Source organism: Nipponia nippon, unplaced genomic scaffold (assembly GCF_047370975.1).
Source record: "Nipponia nippon isolate SJK-2023a ecotype South Korea unplaced genomic scaffold, ASM4737097v1 scaffold_4, whole genome shotgun sequence".
NCBI classification, from domain to species: Eukaryota; Metazoa; Chordata; class Aves; order Pelecaniformes; family Threskiornithidae; genus Nipponia; species Nipponia nippon.
The window spans coordinates 18,389,729-18,404,861 of record NW_028262358.1 but is presented as its reverse complement, the minus strand read 5'-3'; the positions used below and the strand labels follow the sequence as shown (position 1 = coordinate 18,404,861).

Below are 15,133 nucleotides of genomic sequence, written 5' to 3'. Positions count from 1 at the left end.
AATGGTACGATTTTAATTATACAATGCTTTTAGAAGTGACACTAAAATTACTAGAAACTTTTTAACTGTGTACTAAACGAAGCCTAGTAATATTTTGTTTAGGTTTTGAGCTGCTGTGGCCAGTAATGGAGCATCCAGTTGTAACATTTGTAGTCCCACAGGCAGTGAAACAAGCCACCAAAGCAAGGTTTGCAGTACGTGACAAGACTGAGCAAGTTGCTCTTACTACAACCACAATAAAAGGTGCTGAGCAACATTCTTGGTGTAAATCCCTCCTTGGCGGGATTCCCATCAGCTACTGAAACTTTAACTAGCCTGTGCAGCCTAGAAGTGTAATCCTGGGTATTTGGTTAATTGCACAAATTATCCTGTCTATAAAACCAAATATTAAGTAAACCAAGTAGCAGCTATACAGCAAAGCCAAGACCAACAGGCCACCCTCAGACCCACACGAGGCAAGACCAGATAGGAAAAAGCAAATGCCTCCAAGAAGATTGATTGCTCGGTCCTGGCAAGGAGCCTTGAGCCACAGGAGGGTTTGCAACGTCCTTGCTGGACTCGTGTGTGACAGCTTATGGCTGTGGACTATCAGAAGGGGGTCTGTATGACCATAGCCCATGAAGGTCTTGCCGCTGCAAGAAACAGACCACAGGCTGTGTACTAATACTGCAAAACCTAACGTAGAGGTTCGCCAGCCTTGCTTTGGTTGGGACTTGCCATGTGGGGAGCTTTGTGTGAGCTCCGTAGCTATAACAGCAACCATCTAACGACCCGGGGCCCTCACCCATCTGCACTCAGGTTTTGCTTCGCCTGGTCCAAGGGGCGCCGAAAGGCCTCCAGCAGCACGGCTGGGCTGTATCTCTGCAGCGCAGCAGGAGCAGCTGCGGGCACAGCAATCGGTCCCTGAGCCGGCAGGAAAAATGTGTCGTGGGGGTGCGGGCAGGGGAGGGCAGCGGGGCCTTGAAACCTCCGGCACAGGGCGATACCGGCAGCCCCGGAGCTATGAACTACTCCCCCATGGGCAACCGCTGCACCAACAGAGGAACGTGACCTTGGGTCTGGGAAACAGCGCTCGCGGGCAGGAAGGAGGGTGAGGAGCAGTTCTGCAAGGTGTGCGTGGCTCTGCCTGGAGGCCCAGTGCGGATGTACCTGGCTCTGGGGACTGAGGAGCACAGCAGAGAGAGCGCCTTAGAAACAGGGTGGAAACAGCCCCAGATGGACTCTAGCAGAGGAGGAGGCAGAATCCCCACCACCACCACCCCGGCGAGGCAGACGGAGGGGCCCCACCATTGGCGTCGCATTGCTGGGCGTAAAGGACTTGGTGGGTCTGTGCTACCTGCAGCCCTCCCACCTTCTCCTGGGGAACAGCCAGCGCCTCTGAATCCGGTGCCTGGGCAGAACCCGGGGCAAGCTGCAGCAGCTAAAGAGCTGTGTGTGTGTATTAGTTTTGACACTGGCATGTTAAGGATTTTTTTCTTTTATCCCCTTTCTCTCTAATAGTCTAGATAATACCATTTATCATTGTTAGCATCATTGTAAGTGGATTGATGGGGACTCTTTAAGCAGACTGGTAAAGCTTTTAAGTAGACTAAAAATAAATCGTATGTCTTTTCACGCAAGTTGTGTTTCTCTAGCCAATATAAATGGCACAAGTTGTCGTAAAGCAGCCCTGACTTCTGTGAGGGCAATATTTGCTAGGCTGGAATAACGATGGAGAGAACGATGAGCATCCAGTGGTAACCTCGGAAAACTGTGTCTGGTCAAGTGCCACCCTTCGTTGTCTTTCCAGGCTACATATGATTAAATGAGCCTTCTCCTCACAGTATATGTAAATCAGTGAAATGCCCAATTTCCAAAGCACAGCCTCCCAGGTACTCGAAAACAGTGCACAAGCCCTGTCTCCGACACCAGCAGCCCCGCTACAGAGCGTTGTATCTCAGGTGTTTTAAGATGTAGACAATGTTGTTCAAACACAGTGCAAGCTGCTGGCTCGTCCATCCCATCGTGGAATAATGAGAGTATAAATGTGGGTCAGGTCAGAAGAGCAGCCATTTATTTACGATAGCTACAAGAGAGAAGATTGAGCAGCAGAGAAACAGGCTCTGCTGGTGTGAACACCACAGGGTTTATATTCTCTCAGAGATGCTATGCAAAAGACAGATAACGGGGTGCGAGTTGTACATATCTGTAACACACACAAGGCTACAGGACCACTCACAGCCAGTCTGGATTCTGCTTTCTTCAGCGCATGAACTAGTTTATCACGAAGGTTACACAGTGATTACTGTTTCAGGAGACAAGGTGAAGGTTCAATCAAGAGGCCTACTTACACCCTAGCATTTCTATTTCCACAGTCCTCCAAAGGTTGTTTGTTATGCGCAGGGAGACTGCCCATTACGTGGGAACAGAGAGCTGCTATCAGCTATGATGGTGGGGGGAGCGGTCCTTCCACCCCGGCCTTGTTTCATCAAGATGACAGGGTGATGCAGGCTTCACACTGTGAGACACAGCTGCTGCATCACATAGCCAGTACTCATGTGCATAAATACCTTCTAGCAAAATGCCTGACTTCCCACTGTGAGCAAGCTCAGTCCCTGCTGCTGGTGCCACCAGCCCTCAGGAGAGTCACCCCGGGGGCCAGAGCATTGCGTGGTGCAGCCAGCACAGCACCGTGAACCACCCCCTACCTACCACGCTCAGAGACTCTTCCTATTTTGCCTGCCAAGGAAGGGATTTGAAAAGATTTGCTTTACCTTGGTGACTGACTTCTACACACCTTCTCATTCAGAGTCTCCCACGCAATTTTCATCAGCTCGGCGTCAGTAGAGTTTCATCACAGGTTAGTGTCCCCGGGGTGGATGGAGAGGTGACGCACCAGCCAAGGCCAGGTACACTCCTTATGGAGACAGGAGACTACACTTTGGGGGAAGGGCAGAAAGGAAGGGACAAAGGAGATTTTAATGTAAAATATTACAAAACCAAGAAGAAATTACCCTTTTCACAGGAACATCTCCAAACACTCCTGTACCAGGACAAGGCACCAAAACCGGCAAGGTCAGTATTTACAAAAACAGCTAGTCTGAAAAGAGCAAAACCTGATTTTCAGAGCAAGCAATACTTCTCACTTGCCTCTGTGAGAGCAGAAGATGCTCGCTGCACCCCTGCAAACCCTGTCCTCGATTCCCCACGTCGAGCATTGAAACAGCAGCACCTACTATGTGTGGCTGCGTGGGCGCCAGCCGGGATGAGCCCAGCAATCCCGGCACAGCCACAGCATTGGCACGTGTGTACAGGAGCCGCAATGATTCCCCATCCTCCTTCAAGGCTGCACATAAGCCTGTCCCCCTTCTCCAGCATACTTTGCTCGTTGGTCCATCCCTCAGACAATGCTCTCCTAACAACACTGCAGAGCCTGTATTTCTCTTTAAGGGGGCTTTAAACTCCCCTTAATGCACGCCCTAACTACAGCAGTCATCAATTCGTGTTGATACTTCCTTTTATTATCCAAATTCCTCTGCTTGCTGGGTTGCCTCCCTGGCCTTGGGATTAGACTTTCTGGCATATCTTAAAAGCACCAAGTATATCACACACCCCTGCACACCTGACCCATAAAGCATTAACACTCTTCCTTTCTTCTTGCTCATTATCTCGGATGGCCTTTGACTAAAAAATCCAGAACCATATTTTCCAAACTTTCAAATCCTGGCTTTAGCTCAGTGTATTATCAGGTACAAACCATGAAACTGGCAATTACTTCTGAAATTTGCTGAAGTATGTGTGCATTTGAAATAAAGGTTTTGATTCAAAGCTTGCAGGAGTCAAAGTATCTATTAAAAGAATGGTACGATTACAATATTGTCTGTTAGGTCTGACATATAAATCATTTCACTACCTTCTGCTTAATGATAGTGAACCAATGGAAGTGTGTCTAGAAGTAAGCAAGGAAGAAAAAAGATCATTTACATGCAATGGTGTTCGTTTCCTTTCTTCTTTTCTTTGGCAAAAATGATAGAGAAAAGCATTGGGAGTGAGCCTCAGCCTTTGCCTTCGTCTTGTTGTTCTTTTCCTTTTGATGTCTGAGTAAAAAGGGAGTAAGAAAAGACGACTTCTGTAGAAATAAATGCTGCAAGATTTACAGCACAGCTTCTGCATCGATTGTTCCCCAGCGTCTTCTGAGCCTACTAAAGCACTCTGAGTGAAAAAGCATTTTCAAGTGAAAAGCATTATAGAAATGTGTTTCTTTAATAAAAATCCTTTGTGCCGTTTACAGATCCAAGCAAGTGTGCTGTGTCCAAGGGCATGCTGCCTTCATACAGGCAGGCCCCAGACTGGCCCGTTTTGCTAGTCACATCACAAAGTCATGACCAAAACGTTCCCACCTCAGCTATTTCAGATGTCTCAAATCTCTCTCGCAGAGAAGCAAATTTTCCCCTTCCAGGACATATATTTGCATTTCTCCAAGTAAAATATCATCTGGTGATCTTATTCCCACATTTCCAACCTCTAGATGGATGCATTCCTAGAACAGGGAGGAATGCAGCAAGGATAGATGTTAGCATAATGTAGGATAAAGGCAAAATAGGAACTGGTACACATCTGGATAAATCCCTTAGGTAGGACTCCTACAACTTCCCAGTCCTACAGAAGGAAGCGGTGGTATAAACCCCTAGCTGCAGGTCATTCCTTGCAGGAATGTTGTTAGTATCAAGAAACTTAACAATGAGAGTCTCAACAGTGGTTCTGTTCACTATATCACAATTCAACAAATCTAGCAAACTCATCAGTCCGGCTGGAAAAAGAACGACGACAACAGAAGCAAGGAAACTGTTGGGTATTTCATAACTGTTGTTGCACTCTTTTGTTTCCCCCCTCTCTTATCTGATATTCCCTCTTTCCTCCCCCGGTTTTGGGATATTTTTTGTGACTCCTTCAATGTACTTCAATTCTGGTAGTAAGTCTACTTTTAGCCCACACCACAGATGTTTCAAAGGCAGTAACTGACTCAAGTTAGTCTTGTGATGGAAACTGTGTTGTAGCTTTATGTTGCCATGGCTTTTTTAGTTGACAAAATAATACTTTGGAGAGATAACTTCTAGGTCTTTCGTAGCCCTCTTATTTCACACAGGATGGGGGTAAGTTGAAGGACAAAAAGTAAAATGACCTTGTAGGAAAGGGGTTGTAGGAGAAGGCTGGTGGCAGAACTGGGCATAGACCCGAGGCCTCTTCATTTCCAGGGCTGTACCAGCTGCCCTGCTTCGGACTCCATTTGATGCAAGTAGGATTTTCAACAACAAAATTTAGCCTGATGCTGGTAAACGCTGATTCACTCAAACAGTCTGTGAGGACGTGCTGGGTTCAATGAAGCTTGACTGAGATGTGTTCCTGTGGTCCTCAGCAGAATTTGTGGTCAGGGTGCTGCTTACATCAGCTTCCCCTCCTCACAGTGCAATGCTTATGGTTGCAAAGGGGACCTGGTTTTATATCAGAACCTACCCACACATTTTGGGGCAAGGACTTCAATTCAGTGCTTATAAAGCTACAGTGAATGCACTGGCCACCAGCTATTAACTTCTGCTTGTTCCTCCTCTCCTCCTTTGAGAAAGGGGGAGGGGGGAACAAATCAGGCACCGATGTTTAATACTGCAGTGCAGCCCTCTGCAGAGATGGAGAAAATGTCTAAATCGGTTCCTGTCAGATGTAGGCGTTAAGTCACGTTCACCCTCTGTGCAGGCTGTGCATCCCAACTTCACCAGACAGAAGCTGGCCGCTGATCTTCCCCTATTCTCCCCCATAAAATATATTATTTAAAAAAAAAAAAAAAAAAGGAAAGAAAAAAGAAGACGTCAGGAAAAAAAGAATCAGTCAAAACATACCAGCTACTGCTTCCCTCTGCATTTGCATCTCAGCCTCATTATGTCACCTGAACAATAGGAATTCTCTTGGTCTATTTTAAGGCAGCAGCTTCCTTGGAAAGCTCCAAATCTGACATCCTCGGTGCGGAACACTGGGGAAATAAAGTTGCTTTAGATTTCCTATAAACCAACACGAGACTAACAACGTCTGTTCCAAAGCTTGATGTTGCAATAAACAGCGCTGAAGCATAGCTTTGGGAAGAACCTGACCCGAGTTTTATTTCGGAAGGAAACAAACACGAATTGGGATCTGGCCTGAGAACTTGAAGTGGCACAGGTGTATTTTACCCCAAATATTATATATCCTTCAAGTCAGTCACAAACCCTCATCCCCCCGCAATCCCACGGACCTCTGGTTCAGCCAGGAATACTGAAATACTTTAATCACAAATTACAACTGCAGCCTCCTTGGGAAGGAGGTCTGAAGTTATTCTGTGAGGACAAAGCAAATCATCTTCGTTAGCAGCTTTGACCAACCAGGAAAATAAAATGAGAATTTTCAGGGGAAAAGCTTTTAAGGACATATGTTTGTCTTAAGGCCCTGGTATACTTATCAGAGAAAGGTTCTCCCCAGTAAGGGCAGAGTGCCCATCCCTCAGCTAAAAGTTAGGCAGGGAGACCTGGCAGAGGCTCAGAAAGCAGGCAGAACCGCATCTCTAGGCTGCAGCGATTCAGGGAAAGTCCCAGGTAATAAATAATTTGAAAGCTGCCAAATTTTGCTTCAGGTTTCACTCCCCGATATTTCTAGATCTTGAAACTTCCACAGAGTCCCTTGTGCTGTCAGAGAAGGGCTCTTCATTAAAATACAGCGTTGATAACAGATGGCATGTGGTATATACCCAGCCATTAACATTTTTTGAACACAAACATTGATTATTACAATGGGCATATCTCACTGTAAAGCTAATGAAGGGGGAGTGAGAAGCAGACGCCCCCAGGAGGTGAGCTGGCACTGAGCTGGGTTCAGACCACCCCATAAGGGTCAGCTCAGCTCACGGGTGAAGTTGGAAGGGAATGCAACAGCATTTTCTTAACAACAGAAATCTTTAAGATAGAGCAGATGTGTGGAACGCTGGTGCTTTGCAGAGAAGCTGGATTTATCCCACAGGGACACGCAAACAAAGCAACACGCAAACAAAGCAACACGCAAACAAAGCAACATGTGTAGCAGACATTTGACAGTGGCTGGCATTCCTCTCTGGGATCTGGCCACATCAAATATCAGAGGAGCACAAAATACCCCTCTATAAAAAAAAGGTATTGAAGGGAGTATGCAAGGCAATCCTCCATCTATAGATACATACTGCAGTGCCCAGCTGCAGCATTCTCTTTTTCTATTGTTTCTCAGGCTGAGGGAGGAAAATAATGGTACCTCTATGCAGGGGTCCCTATCACTGCTTGCTTCCCCTCCTGTAAATTAACTTTGTCACCTCTATCACACCCCACCAGCTGCAGCCAGGGCAGCTTGGGATTTTATTAAAGATAAGCTGGGGATGGTAATCAGATACACACAAAGCACAGAGGCAGCAGCCTAGTCAGAAGTGCTGCATTTGTTGAGGGAGCGATGGAAATGATCCTACATTAATCTTAAAGACTTTCAGGATCAGTTTCAAAACGGAGAGCTGGAATATCTGTTGAGGACCCTTGTTCAAGTCTCTGGCACATTTCACACCAATCTTACCTGCAACCTAGAAAAAAAAGGAGTCAGTAAGAGCTCTGAACACCACTTGATCTGGTAAGAAACAACATGGATTTGGTGAAGTAGAAAGAGGATGCAGAGAGCAGCCAAGGCCAAGAAAATACAGTATATGATGGGACTGGAGAAGGGTGGAGCCTGGTGAAGGTCAGAGTAGGTGGGAAGAATAGAGAGCAAAAGGTCTTCAAGAAAGAGGATGGTGGCTCGGCAGGATGTCACAACAAGAAGCGTTCAGCTTGTGATGAACAGGCAGAGATAAAAGACAGGAGCGAAGGCAGGGAAGAAATGAAGATGGCAGATCACCAGATTTGTTTATTTAAGAGGACTTAAAGAAATCACTGAAAGGTGACTGAAAAATGATACCATTTCATTGCTTGCTGTCATGTGAATTCAGCACCAGTCTAAGCCTTGCCATAAGGGACAACTGAGTTAATATTTGGGGTAATATAACCTTACTGACCATTACCCTCAGGTTACACATCCTCAGCACGCCTTCACCAAGCAGCACTTCCCTGCCACCCCAGGCCAGCCATCCAATGTCGATGGATAAAGATTTTTACTCAGAGTCAGTGCACTCCCAGAGTCACAAGCTGTAAGACCTCAGAACTGTAGCGTAAACTCTGGGTGAATCATCTAAGTCTCTGAGCATCCACACGCAAGAGTGAGTTGTCATTCTCAGCTTGTTTTGTAAAAGGCCTTGGAGTCTTTGGGTTAGAACCTTATATAAAAATGCTGGGTAATATCATTCTCACTTGTCAAATATAAACATGTGCAGTATGTGGCATACAGCGTGGAAAACTGTGATGATTTGCTAGTCATTCCAAAGCTGATCACAGCTGTTACTAAGCTTGATAGTAGGAAAGGACATCACTTCCACTTAGTGCTACAGTGTAAAGCCTAAGCTGTGAGTGGTTAGGGCATGCATTTCACCTGAGCTGCCAGTTCTGGGACCTCAAACCAGGATGGTATTTTGTACTGCCTACAAAAAGAAAAAGAAAAGAAATGGTTTAGTGTTCTTATAACAAGTATTTCAGTCTGGTCCTCTAACTGATGCAGATGGGAAAATTTACGGCTAACAGCAAAGTCACACAAAACTCTAAAGACCACCTGCAGAGGTATTCTTTAGGGAAAAGGTGCTTACAAGTAAGTTCAGGAGACTAGCGATCTAAGCACATGTGCACAATGTCAAGTAAAACCAAAACCCACCAGTTAGTTACTATGATTTCATTTCTATTCTATATAAATCCTCTCTATATATGTGTACATACTCTGTATATATACAGAAATAAATAAATAAACAAATATTTCTACTCAGACTAAGCCTGTAGGGAATGAGTAGCTCCAATGAAGGCAGCTGATGACAAGAGAAAAAACAGTGTGTAAGAGAGAAGAATCAGGTCCAGAGTCTTTTAAACACTGATTATTTGGCAGCTAGTCAGTGCTGGAAAAAGTCACTGAACTAAGCCATTTCTAAGGCAATACCGTAGACACTTAATTTTACAGTGTTAAAAGATGGACAAAAACATGTGCCTCTGCTCAGTTTTGTACAACTATCCATTTAAGACAAGAAAAACCAGATGTATGTATGCATCCTGAAAAGAGATATCAAAGCACAATAAATGAAAGGCAAAAATGTAGTTTTCCATTCCTCTGTCCAAACCGATGCACTTGTTGGCAGCTGGGCTCTCCTTTCTTTTCTGGCAAACTGAAGCGTCTGTGCAAAAAGCGACTCCTAAATTAAAGCTGCTTGGCACTTTCCAATACACAGCTCTGTTTTCAGCTGGTTATAATTTTACTTACTAAGAATTAAACAGTCGGGTTAAAGTTTTCCACGCTGGAGGTCTGCTTCAGGATAGGTTATTATGTTCTAAAATAGTTCATCTAGAAATGGTTAGGCGCTTCTGAAAACAAGGCTCAGGGGATGTATATAATTTTGCCCGTTTAAAACAAAGTGTCCAATTACTTTGTTAAAAAAATTTTGTGACACAATACCTTGGAGCTGGGCCTTGAAATTTGATAGGGTTGTCACACCAGTGCATGCCTTTTGCCCATTGCCTGCGTGTCTGCAGAGGGACGCGTTAACGTTCCAGCTCAGTTCCTTGTCCACGCTGCGCACCAGCCCCGTGCAGAAGAGATGAGCAGAGCCTTCTCCATACTTGTCTCTCCTGAGCATCTGGGCCACCAGAGCAGGAACTGGGAACAGTAAGATCACTTCCCTTGTGTCTCTGTTCTTCGTGCCTCCCTGGCAGCACAGAAGGGACAGGGATAAAAACCTGGCTTCAGAGGTAGTGCCGGTGCAAGCAAGCCTTGGCTGCTCTTTGCATCACCCCAGCAGTCTCCTAGCAAGGCTGCATGTGCTGTTTGCGTGACAGCCCAGTGAATCAGACCAGCAACAGCCTTTCTGTCTCCCTGCACCGGTTCACCACACAGCCACGCCACCAGCATTTCTGTCACCGCGCAGGGGTGAGGAGGAGCCTGCGGCGAAGAGCTGAGCCTGGCACCAGAGAACCGCAGCCTCTGATGCCGTGCTGGGAGGAACAAGGGCACCTGCTGAACGCTCAGCAGGGATGCAAGGAGCGGGGAAGGAAGGAGAGAGAGGAACGCATGGCAGTGTGGGGAGATGACAAGAGGCAAAAGCACAGAAGGAGGAACAAAGCACAACAGGGCTGCAGGGAATAGGGAGAGAAGGAGTAGAAAAGGAGACAGGTAAAGGAGCCAGGAGCATCACCTTCCCCAAGGCACCTGTAGCCAATATCTAAGCATCTAAGCATCAACACTTCCAGCAAGTAACTGCAAAACCTCTGGCAGAGCGTCCTTCTCTGCCTTTGCCTTCCCCTCCATCCCTGTAGCAGGCTTCCACCAGCTTCCTCTTCAGCCTTTAGACATAAAAATACCAACGCCGCTGAAATGAGTTTTATGGGGGAAATAGCTTTTGTGTTTATTTTTGATTTCATACAAAGAGTGGAATTTTTTGTCCTAAATCTGCACTGGACTGAGTGTTAAAAGCTGCTGGTTTTCTGTGCCTCAGGTTTGTTTTGACAGGCAGCCAAGGTTTCCAGAAGCCCTGAGCTTACCTGCGGCTTGATAGAGCAAATGAAGCGGGGTGAGATAGACAGTAAGCTACCTCCAACTGCTCTTCCCTTTTCCAGAAATGTGGCACATGAATCATGGGGCATTTCTCTCCTTGACAGGGAATATGCATGGAGCAGGAACCTTCCCAACTCAGGAGGCTGGAAGCAAGAGAGTCAGTCAAGCAGTTTGGGTAGGAGATACAGAGTAATTGGCATCTTCTCATCTCTTCCTCCAAAGCCCTATATGGGGTAGGAAATTCACCAACTCCAGGCATCAGGAGGGGGAAAAAAACAGAAACAAAAACAAAACCAAAACCCCACCTCCCCCACCTAACCAGAACCAGCATACAAACTGGAAAAAAGTTCCCTCTCCCATGCTGAGACCTTACATCAACTGAAAACCTCTAAAGCCTAGGGCTGACATCTGCTCAGCCGCCTTTGATGAAAAGCTTCCTCCAGCTGCTGGTTAAGTATCAGTCAGCCTTGGATCTTAAGTAGCAACGGTTACTGCATCAAATGGGGTTTCCAGTTCAAATCCCAGTCATGAAGCAGCAAGCAATTACAAATGCTTAATCCGAGTTTCTTTTACTTTTGCCAGTTAAATGCACATTGGGAAGTTCATATCCAAATTACCTTTAGAAACAAAATTATTAAAAAGTCAGAGTCCGAAGTTCGCAATGGTGGGATGGAGGTTGTAACTACAAGCTCAGTGCATACCTATAAGAGGTTGATGTTGCTGCCATCCTTACTCTTGTGATCACATACCACTTTCACCCCCAGGCTGCACGTATGCAGGGAGAGGATAACCATGTGCTACCCAATCCATCGGAAATCTGGCATTTTTCAAGCGTTCTACTTTTGTGACCTAAATCGTATCTCTCTAATGTACTTTCGGCTACAATAAGAAATCACGCTGGGAAACTTCATCCCAAGAATGGAGGCTTATTGAGTACATCACTAAGCTAATCCCTCCTCAGCAGGGAGGGATGGAATAGACAATCCATCGATCCCTTCTGAGCCAAAATGACTAATCCATCATGCTGGTATAGTGATACTAGGAGTGACCCTCTAATATTGCCAAAAGCAGGCACTTCCCCAAATCCTTAAACTGTAATTCTGTAGGGAAGGTGCAGCAGTCACTACAGATTCATGCAGTTATGGCTTTTTTTTGCATTTCACCATGTGCATCTGTGGGTGCTGACTGAGCTAAGGTAGGTTTTACTTTCCCCCTACTCCCTAAAGCAAAAAGATTGCCCTAAGGAAGCCTAAGCAACTTGCTCTAGTTGAGGGCATGGGCAGCTGCACTGTCTGGACTAAAGCATATCTGCACATGGATTTCCACACCAGACTAAACCTAATAAAAATGGGTAGGACGGGGAAAAAGATCTGCTGGCCAAATACCACCAGCAGCGTAGCCACAGAGTCTGTTTCTGCCCCCTGTCCGTGGGATGCACCTGAATTCTCACCACCTCCCTCAGAGCATCCCACCTTCTTGACAGTGCACTGGAGCAAATGTCCACCCCTGAAAAGTAATAAACATACTCTTCTTCCTTCTGTACTCACCATGTAGTTGTGCTTACAATAATAGTCTTCAAACACATGCAAGGACAGAAGATTGTGGTACTCAGTTGGTCTACAAGGACAGATGAAAGTCACCAGGTGGTTTTTTGGCTAAGCACCCTTGTATGAGCTAGCCATTCTGCCTTGTGTTCCCCTGGCAGGAAAGGGGTCTCCCTCTTTCACCAACTGCATCTATTGCAATGTCTGCCATTAGTCTGCAAACAACTGTGGCATGCAGTCTGTTGTAATTCAGTAAACTTACTGTTTCAAACACTTGTAAATGTTTACAACAGTCAAATCAAATGCTTCCAAACGGACAAAGCCAAATCCCAAATCTAAACATCCCTGAGTCCTAGAGGGAAACAGCCCTGGATCCTGATGTCAGGCAAGCAGACACCTCTCTCATGGGCAGAGTCGAAACGTAAGGTCTGAACACCCTTCTCTCCACCTACTGCTGTCAGACACTTAGGAAATGCAAATGAATGCCATAGCTTTTTATTCCTTCTCCTATTTTTACTTCTGTAAGAAATGCAAGTTTCTGCTAGTGTTAAATGCTTCAGATAATAAGAACAAAAACAGAGCCTACTTTGAAGGACGAATACTTTCCAGCTGCCTTCACCCAAACACAAAGAGGCCAGAAACTTAGCTCTGGTTCTGCACTTCCCGTTATCAGTGTCCCACAGCAAGGACATTCAATGAGGTTTCTCAAAAGAAACAGAAACGCTTAAATTCAGTCTCTTCCTCGGTTTATCAGGCGCCCTTAGATCCTCTACGGTGCCCAACTGATTTCCACCGTCCCTGAACACACACAAGTCATCAAGAAAAGGTGCAAGCTTATCTCTAGAATTTCTTCCACCTCTGCTGCCGCTGAGTGAAATTGTCTGGTTTAGTAAGGTTTGAATCCCCCCTCACACACACACACACACACACACACAAATATTTTCTTTACTCTTTTATCTGTGTTTCTCTTCCATAACCTGCCTCCCATTGAAGAGACATTATGGCCATTTCTTAGACAAGAAATGCCAGGGTTTATTTTTGCAGTAACAAGTCAAACAGGAACGCAGCCACCCCTTCAAACTGAGCAGAAGACAGAGCAGCCTGTACCAAACTGTAGGTATTTCAGGCCCCTGAGAGAGAAATGCCACGTTTAAGAGGCACAGACTGCTGTCTCACAGTCACCTCCTTTTGAAAAGGAGAAGCTGCAATGCAAATGTAAACAGATCCCACCGACAATAACATCAGATGGAAAGAGATGTAGCATAGCAATGGAAGTGTCCTGTGAACAAGGTGTACGAGGTCTTCCTTCACATCATCTCTACCCAGAGCAGGATGTCCAGTCAAGTATCATTCCCAAATAACCTCTGCCTAGACTTGAGGATGAGAGAGATGATAATGTCACGAATACCCTGCTGGAAAGGCCCTTACCTAGTGAAAGGCTGGCATTAGACTGCCAGCAGTTTTACCAGCATCACAGAAATCCATTTGAATAAGAACAACCCTATCAGTAAACAAACAAAAGGCTGGAAGGCAAATGTGAGATTTCTCCCCTTATAATTTCCTACACGTACCAGAAATCCTTACACCAGAGAGAGGTGGTGCGGGAAGCAACAATGAGACCACGCTGTCAAAATTAGGCTTGTCAGAAGCCGTTGAATGTCTTTGCCACGTAATAGTTGATGAGACAGACAGGAGCTCATTTTCTTTGGCCATAATATTTCAGATTTCCTGAAAGAAGAAAAAGGCTTACAGAGTGACATCGTCAATCAGGTCATCACTCAAAGTGATCTTTTTAAGCTATTGAGCACTTTTAACTCCAGCTTGTGAAGAAAAGGGTCTCAAAATTGCATAGTTCTTTCAAGTCCTGCAAAAACAGGGCCCAGATTGGAGAGCGATCCTCATCAGTGCCCCAGTCAAACAAAGTCTGAAGCAGTCATCCCTGTCAGGCCTCAGGGAGTCCGCAAAGCCCTCAAGCCACAGGAAACCAAGCTTCACCGGATTTTTTTTTTTTTTTAAATCGTTTTTTTAAAGAATTGAAGGCAGGCCCAAGAAGGAAACGCAACACGCTATTTCTGGCTTTTGCAGAACGGTACTGGCAGATCACAGCTTAGGTTTCTCTTCCAAGATAGGGTTGATTAAGCAGCTAGCCTTTTCCCACGTCAATGCTACAGCCTGCCCAGTCACCTCTTCCTTACATCTGGCAATCGTGTCCTGAACTGCAGCTTCACTGGTTCCTTACCTGTTAATTCACTGACGATCTGCTGACTGTTTCCTACAGCTCTGGCAGAAATCTGTAGAGACCAGTTTGCCCTGTAAGAATAAGCCAGTGTCAGCTGACTGTAGCCATCCCCAGAGCCCAGTGTAATGCTGCCTTTTCTAACAGAGCTACAAGATACGTATGCCATTTCAAAAGTTCGTTTGAACATCCATAGAAAGCATAACTAAAATGCTACTTCAATCCACAAACACACCATCCAATATTTTCATCTTCCCAAAACTGTGTTTTGCTGAAATGGTAGTCAGGAGCTTTAATGAAGTACTTCAGTTTTGGGTACACCTACACTGCAACTACAGGATGAAATCATAGTGCAGGTAACAAACTCTGATACAGCTAATGTTTGGCAAAAGTCACAGCACCACTGCTAGCCCAAGCTGCAGCCCAAGAGCACAAATTCTGGGGTCTCCATAAACCACAGTGGAGTCCGTTGTGCACTGTGATCTCCTTGCTGCCTTCTTTGCCTAAGGCAGCATAGGCACACCATCACACGTCAGGCACAAGTTCGCTGTAGTGGCACGTTTTGCTGTGCCAGCCGTGCCTTGTTTGGGAATCCAAGGCTACTGCGCTACTACAAAATAACATTTAACACCAAATAGCAGTGTCTCCTCTGTTGCTA

General features: G+C 45.7%; 1 long non-coding RNA gene across 1 annotated transcript; it reads right to left on the bottom strand.

Annotated features, from left to right (window-relative positions):
- Positions 1-3,979: 3,979 nt before the first annotated feature.
- LOC148053172 (uncharacterized) lies at positions 3,980-14,162 on the bottom strand. Its single transcript, XR_015708076.1, has 6 exons — positions 9,601-14,162; positions 8,539-8,587; positions 7,493-7,600; positions 5,874-6,004; positions 4,380-4,519; positions 3,980-4,076 (listed from the first exon to the last, which is right to left on the bottom strand). It is a non-coding gene; the product is annotated as an uncharacterized LOC148053172 (long non-coding RNA).
- Between the last annotated feature and the right edge of the window lie 971 nt (positions 14,163-15,133).